This window comes from Manis javanica, chromosome 1, assembly GCF_040802235.1.
Source record: "Manis javanica isolate MJ-LG chromosome 1, MJ_LKY, whole genome shotgun sequence".
Taxonomy (NCBI): domain Eukaryota; kingdom Metazoa; phylum Chordata; class Mammalia; order Pholidota; family Manidae; genus Manis; species Manis javanica.
In genome coordinates, this window is record NC_133156.1 from 222453388 (window position 1) to 222465573 (window position 12186).

Consider the following 12186-nt stretch of genomic DNA (forward strand, 5'->3'; position numbering starts at 1 on the left):
GAAATGGGCAACTTCCTAGAAAAATACAACCTTCCAACACTAACTAAGGAAGAAACAAAATCTACACAGACCACTTACCAGCAATGAAACTGAATCGGTAATCAAAAGTCTACTGAAGAACAAAACTCCCAGGCCAGATTGATACACCTCTGAATTTTATCATGCATATAGAGAAGACATAATACCCATTCTCCTTAAAGTTTTCCAAAAACTACAAGAGGAGGCAATACTTCCAAACTCATTCTATGAAGTCAGCATCACTCTAATATCAAAACCAGGAAGAGACCCCACCAAAAAAAATTACAGACCAATATCCCAGATGAACATAGATGCAAAAATACTCAACAAAATATTAGCAAACTGAATTCAAGACTACATCAAGAGGATCATACAACATGATCAAGTGGGATTCATCTCAGGGATGGAAGGATGGTACAACATTCGAAAATCCATCAACATCATCCACCACATCAACAAAAAGAAGGACAAAAACCACATGATCATCTCCATAGGTGCTGAAAAAACATTTGACAAAATTCAACATTCATTCATGATTGAAACTCTCAAGAAAATGGGTATACAGGGCAAGTACCACAACATAATAAAGGCTATATACGAGAAACTGACAACCAGCATCATTCTTAACAGCAAGAAGCTGAAAGCTTTTCCTCTAAGATGGGAATAAGATAGGGATGCCCACTCTCCACACCATTATTCAACATAGTACTGGAGGTCGTAGCCACAGCAATCAGGCCAAACAGAAATACAAGTCATCCATATTGGTAAAGAAGAAGTCAAACTGTCACTATTTGCAGATGACATGATATTCTACAAAAAAAACCTAAACAACTTCATTCCAAAACTACTAGAACTAGTATCTGAATTCATCAAAGTTGCAGGATACAAAATTAACACACAGAAATCTGTTGCTTTCCTGTACACTAACGAACTCACAGAAAGGAAAATCAGGGAAACAATTCAATTCACAGTTGCATCACAAAGAATAAAATACCTAGGAATAAACCTAACCAAGGAAGTGGAAGGCCTATACACTGACAAGTACAACACAGTCGTAAGAGAAATTAAAGAGGACACTAACAAATGGAAACTTATTCCATACTATTGGCTAGGAATAATTAGTATTGTCAAAATGGCCATCCTGCCTAAAGCAATCTACAGATTCAATGCAATGCCGATCAAAATGCCGGCAACATTCTACAACGAACTGGAACAAATAATTTTAAAATTCTTATGGAACCACAAAAGACCCTGAATAGCCACAGCAATCTTGAGAAGGGAGACTAAATCAGGGGGCATCTCGCTTCCCAAATTCAAGCTCTACTACAAATCCACAGTAATCAAGACAATTTGGTGCTGGCACAAGAACAGACCCACAGACGAACAGAATAGAGAGTCCAGATATAACCCCAAACATATATAGTCAATACATGATAAAGGAGCCATAGACATACAGTGGGGAAATGACAGCCTCTTCAACAGCTGGTGTTGGCAAAACTTGGTAGCTACATGTAAGAGAATGAAACTGGATCATTATCTAACCCCATACACAAATGTAAATTTGAAATGGATCAAACACCTAAATGTAAGCCATGGAACCATAAAACTCTTAGAAAAAAACACAGGCAAAAATCTCTTGGGCATAAACATGACCAACTTCTTCATGAACATATCTCCCCAGGCAAGGTAAACAAAAGCAAAAATGAACAACTGGGACTACATCAAACTGAAATGCTTCTGTGCAACAAAGGACACCACCAGTAGAACGAAAAGGGTTCCTACAGTATGGGAGAATGTATTCATAAATGACAGATCCAATAAAGGGTTCACATCCAAAATACATTAAGAGCTCATGCACCTTAAACAAAAAGCAAATAATCCAATCAAAAAATGGTCGAAGGAACTGAACAGTTCTCCAAAGAAGAAATTCAGATAGCCAACAGACACATGAAAAGATGCTCCACATCACTAGTAATCAGAGAAATGCAAATTAAAGTCACAATGAGATATGACCTCACACCAGTCACGATGGCCAGCATCCAAAAGACAACAACAAATGTTGGCGAGGATGTGGAGAAAGGGGAACCCTCTTACACTGCTGGTAGGAATGTAAATTAGTTCAACCATTGTGGAAAGCAGTATCAAGGTTCCTCAAAACACTCAAAGTAGAAATACCATTTGATCCAGGAATTCCAATGCTGGTATTTACGCTAAGAATGCAGCAGCCCACTTTGAAAAAGACATATGCACCCTTATGTTTATTGTGGCACTATTTACAATAGCCAAGAATTGGAAGCAACATTAGTGTCCATCAGTAGATTAATGGATAACGATGTGGTACATATACAGAATGGAACATTCAGCCATAGGAAGAAAACAAATCCTGCCATTTACAACATGGATGGATCTAGAGGGTATTATGCTCAGTGAAATAAGTCAGGTGGAGAAAGACAAGTATCAAATGATTTCACTCATCTGTAGAGTATAAGAACAAAGAAAAAACTGAAGGAGCCAAAACAGCAGCAGACTCATAGAACCCAAGAATGGACTAACAGTTACCAAAGGAAAAGGGACCAGGGAGGATGGGTGGGAAGGGAGGGATGGGGGGGGAGAAAGGGGGCATTACGATTAGCATGTATAATGTCTGGGGGGGTGTACGTGGAAGGCTGTACAGCAAAAAGGATGGGTAGTGATTCTACAGCATCTTACTACACTGATGGAGAGTGACTGCAATGGGGTATGTGGGGGGATCTTGGTGTTGGGGAGAGTCTAGTAAATATAATATTCCTCATGTAATTGTAGATTAATGATACCAAAATAAACATAAAAATTGCTTGTTGCCTTATAGCAAATCACAAAAAACAGCAGCCTACACTAATAGCCATTTATTTGCTCATAATTCTGTGGGGCAGCAATTTGCACTGGGCTTAACTGGGCAGCTCTGCCAGTCTTGCTGGTCTTATTACTGTTCCGAGAAGTCTTAAGTAGAAGCTGTAAGGCCTTTTAAGGCCTAGGTTCACAGTCACACAATGTCACTTCTGTCTTATTCTACCAGTCAAAGCAAATCACAGGCCAGCACAGATTCAGGGAAAGGCAAAACAGATTTCACCTCTTAGTGGATAGAATGGCAAAGTTCCCTTGCATGGAACCTGCACAGAAGGATGGGAGGAATTATTGCAACCATATTTGCACAGAATCTACCACTTGAGATTAGATGCTAAAACTCAATGACAAGGGAATAAGCAAACCGCTTTAGGAGGAGACTTGGAAACCAGTAAGTTACACTTTAATTGTTTTAAGGTATGGAGAAACAGAACGTCAAAACAAACTGAAGTGGTAAAAAAACCCCATCACAAGGCCTTTTTCAGCCACCAGAGGCCATCTCTTACATCCAAACTTCCCTCTCGCCCTTCAGCCATCTTCAGTTTGGTTTCCAATGGCATCGACTCCACTGGATTGTCTGCTTCCAGGATCCTCCACTAAGTTACGATACGAATTGACACTTTTAGGCTTCTTATTTGACTTATTAGTTTACAGTACCTGGAATGTGTCCTTGGATCACCATACTCCCTCAATTGCTCTGAATTACTTTTGTCTTTCATCTCTGATTCCTCTTCTCAACACCTGTATACCCACACGTACACGTGCTTGACCTCACAGGAATACAAGAATATTCATAAATCCTCAATCACTTCAGACTGTATTTATAGTTTCTATTCCTTTGTTCATGCCCGGCTAACTCCCTCTGAGCCTTCAAGATTCTCATTGTTTCATTTCTTCCAAGAAAACTTTGGTCCCATTTCCACTTCCTCGAGTAACAGTCCACTCTGTTCCTCTGTACTCCCACAGCATCCTGTGTATACCTCTTTCTTCATACTTATATGTTATGAAATTATCCTAACTGTCTTACTGGACTATAAGTGCCTTGAAGGTAAAGACCACATCTGGATACCCTACATCTGTACATAGCATAATGCCTCATACTCAATAAGCCCTCAGTAAGCTTCTGTTGAATTAAATTGAACTGTGAGGAAATTAAGAAATACATGTTGCTGGCACCAAGTGCTATAAAACTTCATATTCATTGATCCAGTATTCCCACCTTGGGAGACTATACTTCCAGGAAATAATCTAAAAGAAAAGAATGTTTGTTACAATGATTTGTAAGGAATCATATTTGTCACTGCACTAGAAAAATGCAAGCAATCAAAATGCCCAATGAAATAAGGACCCAAATGGTAAACTGGTAAATCAACGTGATAAAAGTTCAATACGTGCAGGTTTTCCAGGACAGCCTTGGGTGCGGTTACTTCTCCTGGATGGCCCTGGCTCTTCCTGTTGTCTTCGAGACTGAAAAGCTGTTGATGCTGTACCTCCAGCAACAGCAGATGCTTGTAGGGCTCAACACACAACCCTTGGGAAGAATGCCAGGGGATCTACCTTCTCTGGACCAATCTAGAGTTGCTGCTCTAGTTGAGCTGACTTGGTGGGTAAATGTTGAAATTCACTAGTGTTTGAATCACTGATTTTTTTATTACTTTCATTTTTATTTTACATTTGATGCATTGATCTATCTAAACCTGGTGAGAGCTCTCCCTCCTTTGTCTCAGAGTCCCAACCCTATCTGTCCTCCCTTCAATCTTCCAGAGAGCTTCAAGGTAGACTTACTCCAGCTCTGGTCACCCCCAGCCCTTCACCAAGCTGCTCCTAATCAGATTTCCCCTCACTCTCCCATTGTAGGATGGAAACTTGGAAACTGATGCCACTAGGAGGGAAGATCTCTGACCAGTAACAACTGTTTGGTTGTTATTTTAGAGTGAAGATCTTAAGGAGGGTCATGGGCACTTTATGAATCAGAGCGTACACATAAGAACTGCAATATAAAGCAGCCACTGGATTCCTGTGTGTTGGAGAGGAGGTGGGAGGGCCCACGACAGGGTCAGCCACAGGATGGGACTGGGGGCATCAGAGACGAGCTCATTTCCTCTATGCATTTTGATTGTTAGATTCTGTGTGTGTTTTTTTTTTAAAAATCAGAAAAAAAAAAGTCAGTGCTCACTCTTTGTCGTTAAATATTAAGACGGTTCAAACTGGAAGAAAAAAGAAAACTGTGTCTCTAAATATGTGCTATATACTGCATCCATAAACTTATCTTTTAGCAGAAAAGGCATAAGGATGAGTCAATGCTCTTAATAGTCAAGACAAGGAAAGGTTCCTCGTCGCTCTATTTAGCAGCAGCAGCATCACTCATTTTAACTATAACATATAGAAAGTGATGTACGCAGTTTCCATGTACAACACCACGAATTGAAACATGATCATCTTTTACTGGATGTGCTTCAGATCTTTTTTTGTTTGTCTCAGCTAACGCTCCAGCTCTACCCCATCTCTTTCCCTTTTGTCCCCAGAGTTAACCACTCTTTGAAGTTATTATTATTCCTGTTCATATTTTTATACTTTTATTACAGATGTTCACATCCAGAATCAATACAGTATTATTTTGTGCACATGTGTGCAAGTGTGTGTGTGTGTAATGGTATGCCACTATTCCAAACCTCTTACACTTTTTTATACTTACATTGTTTTGAGGTTGATCCATATCAATATGCATAGCTAGTTCATTTTCATTTCTGCCTGGTTTTCAAGCATGTTCTATTGTAGAACTAACTACCGTTTGTTTAACCATTCTTCTGAGGGACAGTAAGTCATTTCCACTTCTTTGGCCATTCTTTGATAAATTTTTCTAAAATTTATTCTAAACTCAGAGACACAAGAAGAAACTATCTGAGAACCACATTCAAGTAAATAACAACTTCTTTGTGTATTTCTTTTGTATGTGTGAGAGCAATATGAAAAGTTGTCATTTTGTTTTTAAAAATAAGAACAGGAAACAAAACAATTTTTAAATAAACAACTGAAAACAGTTGGCTCATTTTATGACCAGAAAGGGAGCCATATGTACTTCAGTTTCTAAACTACACATTTCTCAATTTAAAAAAAGCTTTTTGCAACATGACTGCATGGCTGTGATAATCTGATATCAAAATGCTTTTACTTTTTCAATAAATCATTTATTTGCTTGCTTTTATATTTTTAATATAAGTATCAGCTGTTGCCCAAACACAGTGAGGTCTTAATTGAATGCAAACTCCACTTTGGTGGGATTTATTCTTTAGCTCTGAGATAAAAGTCCACACTTATTCTACCCCAAATTTGGAGAGGTTGGTACCAACCCTCATTTCTGTTTCACCTAGTATCATGTGATCAATTCACTTCCCCTTGACCATTGTGATCCTAAGTGGCCTCTGCCTGTCACATTATACCAGTTTAACTTGAGGAAGCTGATTTTACCTTTTAAGGATATTTTTTAAAGGAGTCACTTGAGTGTTCTAAGAATATTTGAGAATATTCTTAGGTGTTTCTGAAATTCATTTAGGGACATACTTAAAAAAGTGTAATAATTGGAAGAGTGCTACCCACTTGCTACAAAGAGAACAGAGTTTTATGGGAATGGATGCGATTGCCATTCTGTAGTTCACATATGAATTGTCTAAAAACACACGTAATAAAGATAGTTAATCTAAGAGTGCCATGTGGATGCTATTTTGAGAAGAGTGTTAGTTAAGGGAACGGGTGTGATAAGCATTCTCTAATGCACTAAGAGGTGTGTTTTAAAACACGTGTAATAAAGACAATTGTAAGTGCTATGTGCATGCTACTTGGACAAGAGTATTATTTCAGGGAAACTTGAGTAATTTAAGAGAGAAGGAGCATAGGAAGACAACTCCATGGAGTTTAAAGAGCTACAAGGATCATCTTATCTTCCAGTTGTAAATGCATGGATCTGACACTAAGCAGCGTACCATAGACTTAGAATGGCACTAAAAGATAGACCATCACCCAGGTATCTGGCGGGACACTGTGTGGCACATGTATGCATTACGAATAAAACTACAAAGACTTTGAAAAGGGAACTGATGAAAACATAATCCACAGTACGTTGGTCAGAATTTACTACCTGAACCAAACCAGATCAGTTGCTTGCTAACAAAAATATCAACATTTTCCATGGAACTTAAACAAGATCCATAGTCTCATAACATAATATTCGAATGTCCAGAATACAACCCAAAATGTTTTGGCATATGAGGAACCAGGAAGTCTCAACTCATATGAGAAAAATAATCAATAGACATCAATGCTGAAATGATACAGAAGTTGGAATGATCAGAAAACAAAGCAACAATTAGGAAAGTGTCATAAGTATGAACACACTTCAATGAATGAAAAGATGAAAAGTCTCAGTACAGAAATAGAAAATATAAAGAACCAGATGGAAATATTAGAACTGAAAACTACAGTAACCAAAAGTTTTAAAATCATGGCATGATCTCTATTCATTTCCTACTGCTGCTCTAACAAGTTACTACAAACAGAGTAGCTTAAAACAAAAGAAATGTAGTGTCTTACACTTCTGAGGGCAGAAGTCTGAAATGAATCTTATAAGGTGGAAATCAAGATAAATATAAAGTTGCTTTTTGTGTATAGTATGAGGCAGGGGTCCAAATTTGTTCTTTTTCACGTGGATATCCAGTTATGCTATTCCCCCACTCAATTGTCTTGGCACCTTTGTCAAAATCAATTAACCATAAATGCTAAGGTTTATTTCTCTATTTTCAATTCTATTATATTGATCTATACATTTGTCCTTATTCAAGTACTGTCTTACTTAGTATAGCTTTATAGTAGTTTTGAAATTGGGAAGTCTAATTACTCCAACTTCATTCTTTATTTTTGAGATATTTTGGCTATTTCTGGGTCCATTGCATTTCCAAATGAATTTTAGAATCAGTTGGTCAATCTCTGCAAAATCAGACAGCTGAGATTTGGATAGAGATGGTATTGAATCTACAGATCAATTTGGGAAGTAATGCCATCTGAACAGTTTAAATCTTCTGCTCCACCAACATGAATGTCTTTCCACATATTTACATCCTCTCTAATGCCTGTCAACAGAATTTTCTTTACTTTTCAGTGTGAAAATCTCACTCTTTTTTGTGTAATTTCTTCCTAAACATTTTATTCTTTTTGACGCTGTTCTGAATAGAACTATTTTCTAAATTTTCAGATTGCTCATTGCGAATGTATAAAAATACAATTAACTTTTGCATTATGATCTTATGTCCTGCAATGTTCCAAACTTGTTTAATTAGCTCTTCATAGAATCTGGACCTTAGTACTGCCTTTGAATAAGCCCACCCACCATCTCTGAGAGACCTAGGTTTCATCTTACTTAGGCTACAAGCATCTTCCAGAGGACACTTCAGCAAGCCACAAGCCACCTTCCCCTGACCCCTCCCATGAAAGAGCTCGCCAAAACCCTGGCCATAAAAAGCCTCTTGACCTGTTAGAGAAACTCTTTTCTTTGTTCTGCTGGCCAGGACAGAGGGGTGCCTCTCACGTTCAGCAATAAACCTCCTTGGACTGTTGAGTTCGCATCCCCTCTCTTCTTTCAGCTCTAATAGTTTTTAGTGGATTCCTTAGGATTTTCTAAAAGACCATGTCATCTGTGAATAATTTTACATTTCCTTTCCCATCTGGATACCGTTTAGTTCTTCTCTTGCTTAATGGACCCAGCTAGACCTTCCAGAACAATCTCTACAACCTGTTTTGGCTGCTCATAGTCCTTCTTTGGTTCCTTGTAGATCTCAACCACGTTCCAAATGGTTGTATTTGCTAAATTAAGGACCTCTACATAGATAGGTAGGGTAGTCATGAGCTGACTTTCACAGAACTGCTTGATTCTTATGCACATACTTTTCATAACCACCTCTTTTCATATTATATTCATTTCTTCTCCTTAGGAAAGTGTTCTTGAAGATGTGCCTTCCTTGTGGAATCAGATTCTATCTTATTTTTAATTCATTGCTGTTGCCAGAAAGTCCTATTAGTCTATATTTAAATTGATCTATCTTAACTCCATCAAGATTTCCTAGATTCAAAGTCAGAAGACCTGGCTTTAAGCAGGGCTCTGCCATCCACTAGCTATGTGATCTCCAGCAAAACAGTTTCTCTCTTAGGTCCTTATCCTCTTCTGCAAAGTGAGGCAGCTGAAGTAGATACCTCAGCTGAAGTCCCTCCCATTCCAACAATCTATCATTTAAGAGTTCTAAAAACTTAATGAATGCCATGTCAGTGAGAAAGAGAATTGGAAGTTAAGAGTCATATGGGATGAAGGTCCAAGCTACCTTCATTCTTTAGTAATCTATTAGTAGTTTACATAGTAAGGGGCTTTTAAAATAACCTGTGTGGATACACATAAGAGAAGGCCAGATTGCAAACCTTTGTTATCAAAGACACTTCTGACATGGCCTGGAGGGCTCAAAGCACAAAGGAATGCAAAGCCAACTCCTTTGCCCAGGGTACAACCTAGAACCTCAGAGAAGCTGTCTGCAAGAGCGAAAAGTTACTGGTTTCAAAAAACCTTTATATGAGAGGGGGACAAAGCCCAACAGCCTTATGGTTGATCTTGGTCTTGGGAGTAGCAAGGTAGAAGCCATAAGGACTTGTTTGTCTGAACTCCACCCTAAGTCTGAGACCTGATTCAGCCGCAGGTGCTTCCTGACAAAAAGCAACACTTGAGCAAATGAAGGCCTCTGAACCTGGTTCGTCCAAAAAAAGGAGTTGAGACTATGTGAAAGGAAAGGAGCAACACACAGCAGCAATTCACCGGAGAGTTCCGCTTTATTAGGGAAAGGTGCTGGGTTATATAGGAAGGGGCATAGGGTGATTGTGGTGTTACTTCTACGGGGCTGGTGGCTGTTGGCTAGGTGCTGGGATTGGGAAGGGGGCGAGAGGTGATTGGGCTTCAGGTGGCGCCGGCGGGAACCGAGGACCCCGAAAAGAAGCCGGAAGTTTGCCATCTTACTGGTGGGGACACTTCATTCCCCCCTTTCTCCTCTATGGGTTCGTGGACGTTGCTTTCTCTGACTGCTTCTTGCTGAACAGGGGCGGAGAAGGGAGTGAGGGTTTGAGGATTGGGAGGAAAGGGTTAATAGGACTCCCTACAGTAAGGATGAGTAGATGTGGACTTCTTCAGGTTGGAAATCAAGGAAGGTTCCCTGTAACCATAGGTTGAGGACCTGTTGATTCCAATGGTGCCAAGAGGATATGGGTGTCAGGAGCCAGGCGTCTGCGGCCATTGTTAACAGGAACAGTTTCTAGCGGAGAGAAGGGTCCATCTCAGCATGTGGTGAGGAGGTCACCTGAGGGTGAGGGATCTTCTGTGGCCAGAAGCTGGTAGTTCCTGAGTAAAAGCTGGTTGAAAGCTTGATTAGAGATTTTTCCGACTTGGGATTTGATGAACTTTATTATACAGGGAAAGAAGAGACAGGCAAGAAGAATGATTATTATGGGGCCTGCAATGGGCCAGAGCTAGGTGAGGAGGGGGTTTGTTAGTATTGAAGAGAATGGGTTGGAATTGGAAGCAGAGTGGAGGCTGGAGGCAAGGTCGGTGAGTTTGGTAATGTTAGTCTCTACAATGCTGGAATAGCAGCACTCTTCCCAGAGGAAGACGGAGGTGCCGCCCTTCTCGGCTGTAAGCAGATCTAGGGCCCGCCGGTTTTGAAGGGTGACTTTAGCTAGCGAAGTGACCTGTCTTTGGAGAGAGGCTAGGGAATCGGCAGTGGATGTCAGGGCTCCCTCAAGTTTGGCGTCGAGATCTCTGACTGCCCATAGAGAGTGACCCAAGGCTCCTCCCGAAAACCACCGCCCCGGGGGTAGAATCGGGCGGCCGTACGTGATCTCAAAGGGCGACAAGAAGGAAGGTTTCTTTGGGAGGGCTCGAATGTGGAGTAGAGCTAAGGGAAGTAAGCAAACCCAGTCAAGGTGTAGTTCTAGAGATAGTTTGGTCAGGATGTCTTTTAGAGTCCTATTGGCTCTTTCTACTTTTCCTGAAGCTTGTGGTCGATAAGGACAATGTAAATGCCAGTGGAGCGAGAGCGACTTGGAGAGGTTCTGGATAATTTGGGTAGTGAACTCAGGGCCGTTATCTGATTGGAGGGAAGTGGGCATCCCGAACCTAGGAAAGATCTGGGTGAGGAGGATAGAGGCAACTATGGACGCTCGTTTGTTAGTGGTGGGGAAAGCTTCGACCCATCCTTAAAATGTATCTACTAGCACGAGTAAGTATCTGGTATGTCGTACAGGGGGCATGGTAGTAAAGTCTATTTGCCAATCTGCAGTGGGGACATTACCCCTTGCTTGACGAGCCGGGAAGGGTCGGGCTTTGAGGGGGGTATTAGGGTTAGTGCTTGGCAGATGGTGCACTTGCAGGTGATTTGGCTAAGTAGGGTTTTGTCTTCAGGAGAGAAAGGAAAAAAAGATTGTAAAAAATGGATCAAGGATTGGGGGCTGGGATGGAACAGGTCATGTAAGAGGTGGAAGAGAGACTCTTTGTCTTGAGAGCAGAGGGCGTCTTGTGATAAGGCTAAAACCGCAAGGGCAGACGGATTGTTGTCTGGTGCGTTTTCTGATAGGGCAACTGACCGGGCTACTCTGTCGGCTTTGTTGTTACCTCTTGCAATGGGAGAGTCATCGTTTTGATGTGATTTGCAGTGGACTATGCCTAGTCGGTGTGGGAGTTGTGAAGCCTCTAGAAGTTTAGTAATTAAGGCTGAATTAGTTATGGGATTCCCTTTTGTGGTGGGGAGGCCTCGTTCTTTCCATACTGCCGCGTGGGACAAGAGAATGTGGAATACGTACTTGGAGTCAGTGTACAATGTGAGAGACGTGTCCCAGGCCAGAGTGCAAGCTCTGGTGGCTGCAATGAGTTCAGCCTGCTGATTGGTTGTACCAGGGGGTAGGGCTCATGCTTCAATGACATCTTCGAGGGAGACTACTGCATATCCTGAGTAGTGGATGCCTTCATGTTTAAAGGAGGACCTATCAGTAAACCAGATGAGGTCGGAGTGTGAGAGGGCTCCTTCGGAGATGGTGGAGTGGCACGGAAGGAAGTTGTGAAGGGCTTCCAGGCAATCATGCGAGGGAGTATGAGGAGAGTAGGGCAGAGGAAGAAGAGTGGCCGGATTCAGGGGTGGGCAGGGGAGGAAAGAAATGTTTGGATTTTGAAGGAAAGAGGACAGTAAGGTCAGGAGTCTGGAGAGAGGG

At 41.0% G+C, this 12186-nt stretch overlaps 2 protein-coding genes across 11 annotated transcripts in view; one reads left to right on the top strand and one right to left on the bottom strand.

Moving 5' to 3' along the window:
• HADHB (hydroxyacyl-CoA dehydrogenase trifunctional multienzyme complex subunit beta) overlaps nt 1-12186 on the bottom strand; it is a 96205-nt gene that overhangs the window by 49523 nt on the left and 34496 nt on the right. The window lies entirely within an intron of this gene.
• Nucleotides 1-12186, top strand: part of LOC118966969 (adhesion G-protein coupled receptor F3-like) — a 36747-nt gene that overhangs the window by 8993 nt on the left and 15568 nt on the right. The gene's annotated exons all lie outside the window — the stretch shown is intronic.